This window comes from Lolium rigidum, chromosome 2, assembly GCF_022539505.1.
Source record: "Lolium rigidum isolate FL_2022 chromosome 2, APGP_CSIRO_Lrig_0.1, whole genome shotgun sequence".
Taxonomy (NCBI): Eukaryota; Viridiplantae; Streptophyta; class Magnoliopsida; order Poales; family Poaceae; genus Lolium; species Lolium rigidum.
Genome location: NC_061509.1, coordinates 290,346,603 through 290,355,397, shown reverse-complemented (window position 1 = coordinate 290,355,397; position 8,795 = coordinate 290,346,603).

Here is an 8,795-nt window from a genome sequence, read left to right as displayed (position 1 = left end):
AGTAAGCTTGCTCGTCTTACAGAGATTTATCATGATGATTTCTCTGATTATGAACGAGATCATATAGAAGATTCCCTTAAGCTATTCCTTGTTCATATGAAGAGAGTTGAAGATTTCAGAGCTTGTCTTGACATTGCAAGTCTAGCTAAAAAGATGGTTGAACTTGAAAGGCACATCATGTTTCCTACAGTTTACCGCCTTATTGAGTTGGCAATGCTTTTACCGGTGGGGACGGCAACAGTTGAAAGGGCATTCTCAGCTATGAAGATTATCAAGACTGAGTTACGCAACAAGATGTCAGATGGTTGGCTTAATGATTTGATGGTGTGCCACATCGAGCGAGAGATATTCAAAAGTCTTGATCTTGGTGAAATTAAAAAGGATTTTCAAAAGGAAGGTAGAGCTTTGCCATTGCCTGGAACTTCTAGACGGCATTAAGCTTCATTATCGGTACGTTTGTAGGCTACTTATATTTGAACATATTGCTATTACCATAGTACTGAGTGATTATTCTTACCGTCATATAAACTATTAATGTGTTGAGAAAGTTTAATCTTTTACGTCATTTTTTTACATTTAAAATTTCGCCCGACCTCAATTTTTTTCCGTCCTCCGCCACTGTCTGGACGGACTCTTGCGGCCAAATTCTGCCATTTTTTCGCCGCACGAGTAGGCGCGCGAGCTACGAGGAACAAACAAGTAAACGCGCGCATTAGGCTGGCTATAGTGCTAAGTATCATATATTTGTATTATGCATATGATACTTATGTATGATACTATCTCTATAGTGAGTAGTATCATGGAGTAGTATCATAGTTGTGCTATATTTATTGCTATTTAGAATCTCAATGAAAATTGATGTACTACATGATTTGTTTGGTATTAACTTTTCTCGTGATATGCGCTATGATACGGTATCCACCTATGATACTCTAATCTCATCTCTCCTCCTTAATTAGCTGCCACATCAGCATTTTTGTGGGACCAATGTGCATGATACTAACTAAGATACTACCACTATGGCTAGCCTTACGGAGACCGGTGCGGTTGTTCCGATAGGATCGGGGGAACGGCCCTGCTACGCAACCACAACCAGCCTACCGCGTGTAAAGTGAAGTAGTGAATCAATCCAGAATTCCATTACACAAATAAGACCATTTCCAGTCACATTTCCAAAGTGCATTTTCGCTCGACGGGGCTCAATATCGTGTCTGGCACTCTGAGGCCGTTCCCGTTTCATAGGGGATACTTTGGGCGCCAGACAAACAATGGAAACGCGTGCTGGTGGACCCGATATGTCATTGAGACACGGTGGTTAAACTTGTCGCCTACCTTTGGTCAAGCAGTATAGTTATGGCGTCGCAGTGAAGCATCTCGTTGTGCATAGCCGCGTGGCCATCCGCGCTGGCGTTATTACGGTCAACGCTCTCGCTGCTGATTCGCATGCCACCGCGGTATAAAAGGCACCCCTTCTTCTCGTCCCTTCCAGACCATTCACGCCCCTCTCTCCCGCCCTCCCACAACCAGCTCCATAACCCCAGATCTCGCCGATGTCGTCCTCCCGAAAGAACGTCCTCGCGTGAACGACTTCGTGCGCGGCAGTCTCACCGTGGCAGAGGCGTGGGCGTTGTACCACGCGCGATACCCAGTCCCACCGGACATGCGCCTACCAAGAAGCGGCGCATGGAAGATGGCGGACAACGAGATCGGTGTCCCTCCCCCGCCGGCACCGGACACGTAGAGGTGTAGGGACGAGATCACGGCCCATAGCCTACGCCTCACTGCCGAGGAGCGCGCCGATCCCACCTGGGCCCCGCCCGACTACGACGCATGGTGGTGGGACTTCTTCCAGGCGTGCTACAACACCGACATGCACATCACCATCGACCTCATCGGGAGGTCGAACACCTGGAAAAGGAAAGGGCGTGTCTGCTTATGGAGAGTTCTCGGACGCACCCTTCCCACCGTCATCGACATCATTCGCAATTGTGGCCCAAGTCTATCAATGCCAGAGTCACCGCCGCTATCGCCTAGGTCTCCCTCGCGCTGGCAGCCTAGGAGGAAGAGCTCATCCTCCTCACATTCATCTTCATCGGGACCGGCACGGTCAGTGCCGCCCACTCACTGCGCTTCCCCGTACACCGTGCCGAATCACGAGATGAAGGAGGAGTACATGATGCCGCCCGAAAATCGGAGGCGCGGCGGTGGAATCATAATCCGCAAACCAACGCAGCAGCAGAGACGCGCCGGTTCCAACAGCCGAACCCTCCTCTTCCCGAAGCCGGAGGTGAAGGAAGAGGAGGACGACGAGGAGGCCGCGAAGGTGGCGGAGTACCTCCATCGGTAGCGCCTCATCGCCAGTAGCGATGACCCCGAGGACTGCTCGGGGTACAACGCGGCGTTCATGGCCTCGCTGAATGACACATGCGCCTAGAGGGGTGACATTGACAACGTGATCGGGATGTCGATCCACGACGTCGACATGCCGCTCGTCGATTTCACCCACGACGGCGAAGCTAGACCCATCGGCACGGTGAAGGATGAGCCCGTCGACGAGGACGTCAGCGGCGCGGTGAAGAACGAGCCCGTCGACGAGCGCGACAAGCAGCACGTCGTCGACGACAACATGTACAACTTTCACCAGTACTACGATCCCTCTCGGCCCCGCAAGTACTACTAGTTTAGTTTTAGGTTTAAGTTTCATTGATTTTCATTCAAAACCATGTAATATATAACAAATTTGAATGAATTTGACGATTTTTGGTTAATTTTTTTTAAAAACTTAATTTCTGTTTGAGAGACGCGACTGGGGAACGACACGCTCAAAGAGGACACGAAGCAACAACTTTATCCAAACACAAAATCCAACATGCTTTGGAGGCCGCTTTGAAAGATGCGACTGGAGATGTGTCGACGATGATGCGACTAGCAACAACCTTCTCCTTTTATTCATTCCCTCCAAGAAACTAGGTAAGGTACCTGGATTAGAATTGCCAGAGATTCTTGCCTTGGACTCCACCTTGATTGCCACCTCCCTTCCTCCCCATGATCCCATGTCGCCCAGGCAAGGGAGACAGGCGCATGCTCCTTTTGACTCTACGCACGAGCATTCTGATCGGCGCCGAAAAGCTTGAATCCCCTGGCCCCCGGCTGCTCGGTGGTGGTCGACCGGCACACCACGCGCCACTTCACACACAACCCCCACTAGTGGAAAATAGGGCTTCCGTGGGTGCCATTTGTCGTGGGCGCGCCTGCACCCGCGACAAATGGGGTGGCCACGTCGCTCCTAATCCGGCAGATGCTTTTGTCGCGGCCTTTTGTCGCGGGCCGTATTACGACCCGCGACAAAAGGGGTCGGAAGCGACGTGGCCACCCTTTTGTCGCGGGTCGTAATACGGCCCGCGACAAAATATCCATGCCTATATATATAGAAGCAGCCAGCCACCCCCAACCTCATTTTTTCCTTGGTGGTGAAGGTGGAGGTGTATGCTAGCTCATTTTTCCTACATGTGCACAAGAGGTGTTTGATGGAATGCTTGTGAGAGGGATGCCACTTGGTTTTATTTGATAAGATTTCTCCTCTTTTTGATCCTAAAAGGTTAGCAACTATTTTCTCGACTATATATATATGCATAGTCCGTACAATACTAATTTTAGCAAGATGATTGCATCTGATACATATATAATTGTACTTATGATGCGGATGAGTCATCCATGGATGTACGGTAACCGATGTGCTCCCGCTTTCGGAGAGGGCGTGAATTCTTTCCTCGCTTGTGGCCGAGGCCAACAAGTCGAAGCAAGGTTTTATGTGCTGTCCATGTCTAAAGTGTAAGAACGAGAAGGATTACTCTTGCTCAAGAGACATTAAGAGCCACCTGCTTCGGTTTGGATTCATGTCCAGCTATAATGTTTGGACCAAGCACGGAGAAGAAGGGGTTATGATGGAAGACGGCGATGAAGAAGAAGATAATGACGACAAGTACCGATCTATGTTCTCTGAATGCTTTGATACCGCAATGGACGACAATGAAGAAGAAGGAGGTGAAGAACAGGCATCAGATGATCCTGTTGATGATGATCTTCGTCGGGCCATTTCTGATGCAAGAAGAGACTGTGGCACGGATAAGGAGAGGTTGCAGTTCGACAAGATGTTAGAGGACCACCACAAATTGTTGTACCCGGGTTGTGAAGATGGGCATAGAAAGGCTGGGTAGCATATTGGAATTGCTGAAATGGAAGGCGAGAGGTCGGTGTGGACTGACTCGGGATTTGAGAAATTGATGATAATATTAAAGAAGCTATTTCTAAGAAATAATGAATTGCCCGTCAGTACATATGAAGCAAAGAAGCTTGTCTGCCCTCTAGGATTAGATGTGCAGAAGATACATGCATGCATTAATGATCGTATCCTCTACCGCGGTGAGAAGTACGAGAATTTGAATAAATGTCCGATATGTGGTGCATTGCGGTATAAGATCAAAAAAGATGACCCCGGTGATGTTGAGGGCGAGCCACCCGGGAAGAGGGTTCCTGCGAAGGTGATGTGGTATGCTCCAATAATACCACGGTTGAAACGTTTGTTCGAAACAAAGAGCATGCCAAGTTGTTGCGATGGCATATGGAAGAACGTAAGAAAGACGCGATGTTGAGGCACCCCGCTGATGGTCGGCGGTGGAGAAACATCGGGAGAGAGTTCCCGGATTTTGCAGGTGAGGCAAGGAACTTATACTTTGGTCTAAGTACGGATGGCATGAATCCTTTTGGGGAGCAGAGCTGCGATCACAGCACCTGGCCCGTGACTCTATGTATCTACAACCTTCCTCCTTGGTTGTGCATGAAGCGGAAGTTCATTATGATGCCGAGTGCTTATCCAAGGCCCAAAGCAACCGGGCAACGACATTGATGTGTACCTAAGGCCATTAGTCGATGAACTTTTGGAGTTGTGGGCCAAACCAGGTGTACGTGGGTGGGATGAGCACACGGAGCAAGAATTTGACCTACGAGCGTTGCTATTCGTAACCATCAATGATTGGCCTGCTCTCAGTAACATTTCAGGACAGACGAACAAAGGATACAATGCATGCACACACTGTTTAGATGAGACTGAAAGTAAATATTTGGGAAAAAGCAGAAAAGTTGTGTACCCGTTCAATCGTCGTTTCCTTCCGCGCAAGCATCCCTTAAGGAAAAAAGGCAAGCATTTCGATGGCGAGGCTGACCGCCGTCCGAAGCCTGTCCCCGTAGTGGTGCTGATATATTTGACATGGTCAAGGATTTAAATGTTATCTTTGGAAAGGGTCCAGGCAGTCGACATGTTCCGAAAGACGATGACGGACACGCGCCCATGTGGAAGAAGAAATCTATTTTTTGGGAGCTAGCATATTGGAAAGTCCTGGAAGTCCGCTCTGCAATCGACGTGATGCACCTGACCAATAATCTTTGTGTGAATATTCTAGGTTTTTTGGGCGTGTATGGAAAGACAAAAGATACACCAGAAGCACGGGAGGACCAGGAACTTCATAAAGGATGAAACGGCAATCATCCAGGGCAGTTTGTAGGGCCTGCCAGCTACGCTCTTACCAAACAAGAGAAGGAGATCTTTTTTGAAGCCCTATTCAGTATCAAGGTTCCGTCTCGGTTTCTCGTCGAATATAAAGGGGATAGTAAATATGAAGGAGAAAAAATTCCAGAACCTGAAGTCCCATGACTGTCACGTGCTTATGACACAATTGCTTCCGGTTGCATTGAGGGGACTTCTACCGAGAAAATGTTCAACTAGCCATTGTGAAGATATGTGCATTCCTCAACGCAATTTCTCAGAAGGTAATGGATCCAGAAACTATGTCAGGATTACAGGAAGATGTGGTCGAATGTCTTGTCAGCTTCGAGTTGTTGTTCCCACCATCCTTCTTCAATATTATGACGCACCTCCTTGTTCACCTAGTTGAAGATATTAGAAATCTCGGTCCTGTATTTCTACACAATATGTTCCCCTTCGAGAGGTTCATGGGAGTCTTAAAGAAATATGTTCATAACCGAGCTAGGCTGGAAGGAAGTATCTCAAAGGGCTACGGAACTGAGGAGGTCATTGAGTTTTGTGTTGACTTTCTTCCCGACCTTAAGCCGATTGGTGTTCCTGAATCTCGGTATGAGGGGAGGTCGACTGGAAAAGGCACATTAGGAAGGAAAGCAACGGTGTGGAGGGACAAGATTTCTTTCAATCAAGCACACTACACGCTTATATACAATTCCAGCTTGGTGGCTCCGTACATCGAGAAACATAAGAATGTTTTACGAGAAATAAACCCGGCCAGCCCGAGTCCTTGATTACACGTCAACACATGAATACCTTCGGCAGCTTGGTTGCAAAGACATCTCATTAATGACCCATCTGTTGTGGAGCAGCTGTACTTGTTGGCCAAGTTACCATCTTCAAACATATGTACATTCCAAGGGTACGAGATAAATGGGAATACATTTTACACGATCGACCAAGATAAAAAGAGCACCAACCAAAACAGCGGTGTCCGCTTCGATGCAAAAGACGAGAATGGGCAGACCACCACATATTATGGATACATAGAGGAGATATGGGAACTTGACTATGGTCCCACTTTTAAGGTCCCTTTGTTTCGGTGCAAATGGGTGAAGCTCAGCGCTATACATATTGACGATAAGTACGGTATGATAACAGTGGATCCCAACAATCTTGCGTACCTGGACGAGCCTTTTGTCCAAGCCAGCGAGGTGGCTCAAATTTTCTACGTGAAGGACATGTCTAGCAAATCAAGAAAAAGAAATCAACAAAAGAATACATCAACCGAGGAGCCAAAGCGCCACATAGTTCTTTCGGGGAAAAGAAACATCGTGGGAGTGGATGACAAGACAGACATGTCAGAAGATTATAATAAGTTTAAAGAAATTCCGCCCTTCACGGTGAAAATTGACCCAAGCATCTTGCTAAATGATGAAGATTCTCCATGGCTACGGCGTAGAAGATCACAACACTAGATGGCGATGTAATAATGTATTCTTCATATATAGTTCCCAAGACAATCTCTACATTTATGTAATAATGAGAACCTTTTCCCCAACACTGTTAGAGGAGACGGAGTCTTTCACGGGCTTGCATGGAAATTTTTCGAGGAGTAGCTTCCGAAGATGCCGTAGGGCGTGTGCACCAACGACATCTTCGAGAAGCTGCGCCACGGGAGATTTCCTAACCCTTTCCTTCATCCATGGGAATGAAACTGTGCTTGGCTTGTTGATCTGCTTGGCAAGGCGTATCGATGCTCCTTTTATAGGCACGGCACCGCTTCTACTTTTTCTTATTCCTGCGACAGGCCGTCGTGCGCTACATGCTTTATCTCATCTAGCAGTGCGTCCACCCACGCATCCTTATCCTGCCGACAGCTTTAGTCGCGGTTGCAGCCACCAACCGTGACAAAAGGTTACCGGCACATCCTTATCCTGCCGAGAGCTTTAGTCGCGGTTGCAGCCACCAACCGTGACAAAAGGTTACCGACACATCCTGCCGACAGCTTTAGTCGCGGTTGCAGCCACCAACCGTGACAAAAGTGAAGGAGATATGCCCTAGAGGCAATAATAAAGTGGTTATTATTTATATCTTTATGTTTATGATAAATGTTTATATATCATGCTATAATTGTATTAACCGAAACATTAGTACATGTGTGATATGTAGACAACAAGAAGTCCCTAGTATGCCTCTTAAACTAGCTTGTTGATTAATGGATGATTAGTTTCATAATCATGAACATTGGATGTTATTAATAACAAGGTTATATCATTATATGAATGATGTAATGGACACACCCAATTAAGCGTAGCATAAGATCTCGTCATTAAGTTATTTGCTATAAGCTTTCGATACATAGTTACCTAGTCCTTATGACCATGAGATCATGTAAATCACTTATACCGGAAAGGTACTTTGATTACACCAAACACCACTACGTAAATGGGTGGCTATAAAGGTGGGATTAAGTATCCGGAAAGTATGAGTTGAGGCATATGGATCAACAGTGAGATTTGTCCATCCCGATGACGGATAGATATACTTTGGGCCCTCTCGGTGGAATGTCGTCTAATGTCTTGCAAGCATATGAATAAGTTCATAAGAGACCACATACCACAGTACGAGTAAAGAGTACTTGTCAGGAGACGAGGTTGAACAAGGTATAGAGTGATACCGAAGATCAAACCTCGGACAAGTAAAATATCGCGTGACAAAGGGAATTGGTATTGTATGTGAATGGTTCATTCGATCACTAAAGTCATCGTTGAATATGTGGGAGCCATTATGGATCTCCAGATCCCGCTATTGGTTATTGGTCGGAGTGAGTACTCAACCATGTCCGCATAGTTCGCGAACCGTAGGGTGACCACTACTAGGAAATGTACTACCGCCGGCGCACCAGAAACCCTTACCGCCGGCGTTTTCGTGTTCGCCGGCGACCTCCTCGCCGGTGGTAACCCGTTACCGCCAGCGTTTTTCAAATCGCGGGTGGTAAGTGTCGTTATCCCCGGCGCTTTTCTCAAATCGCCGGCGGTACTGGCTTAGCACCGGCGTCTTACCAACTCGCCGGCGGTAATAGGCTGCACCGCTGGCGATTCCAGTTTCGCCAGGGGTATAGTTTAGGAGCGCCGGTGGTATTGATCACAGGATTAAAAAAATAAAACTCGAAATGTAATGTATATACACCAGAATACGGACTAGAATACACGGTACATACACAAGAATACACACATCAAAGTATAACACGGATATT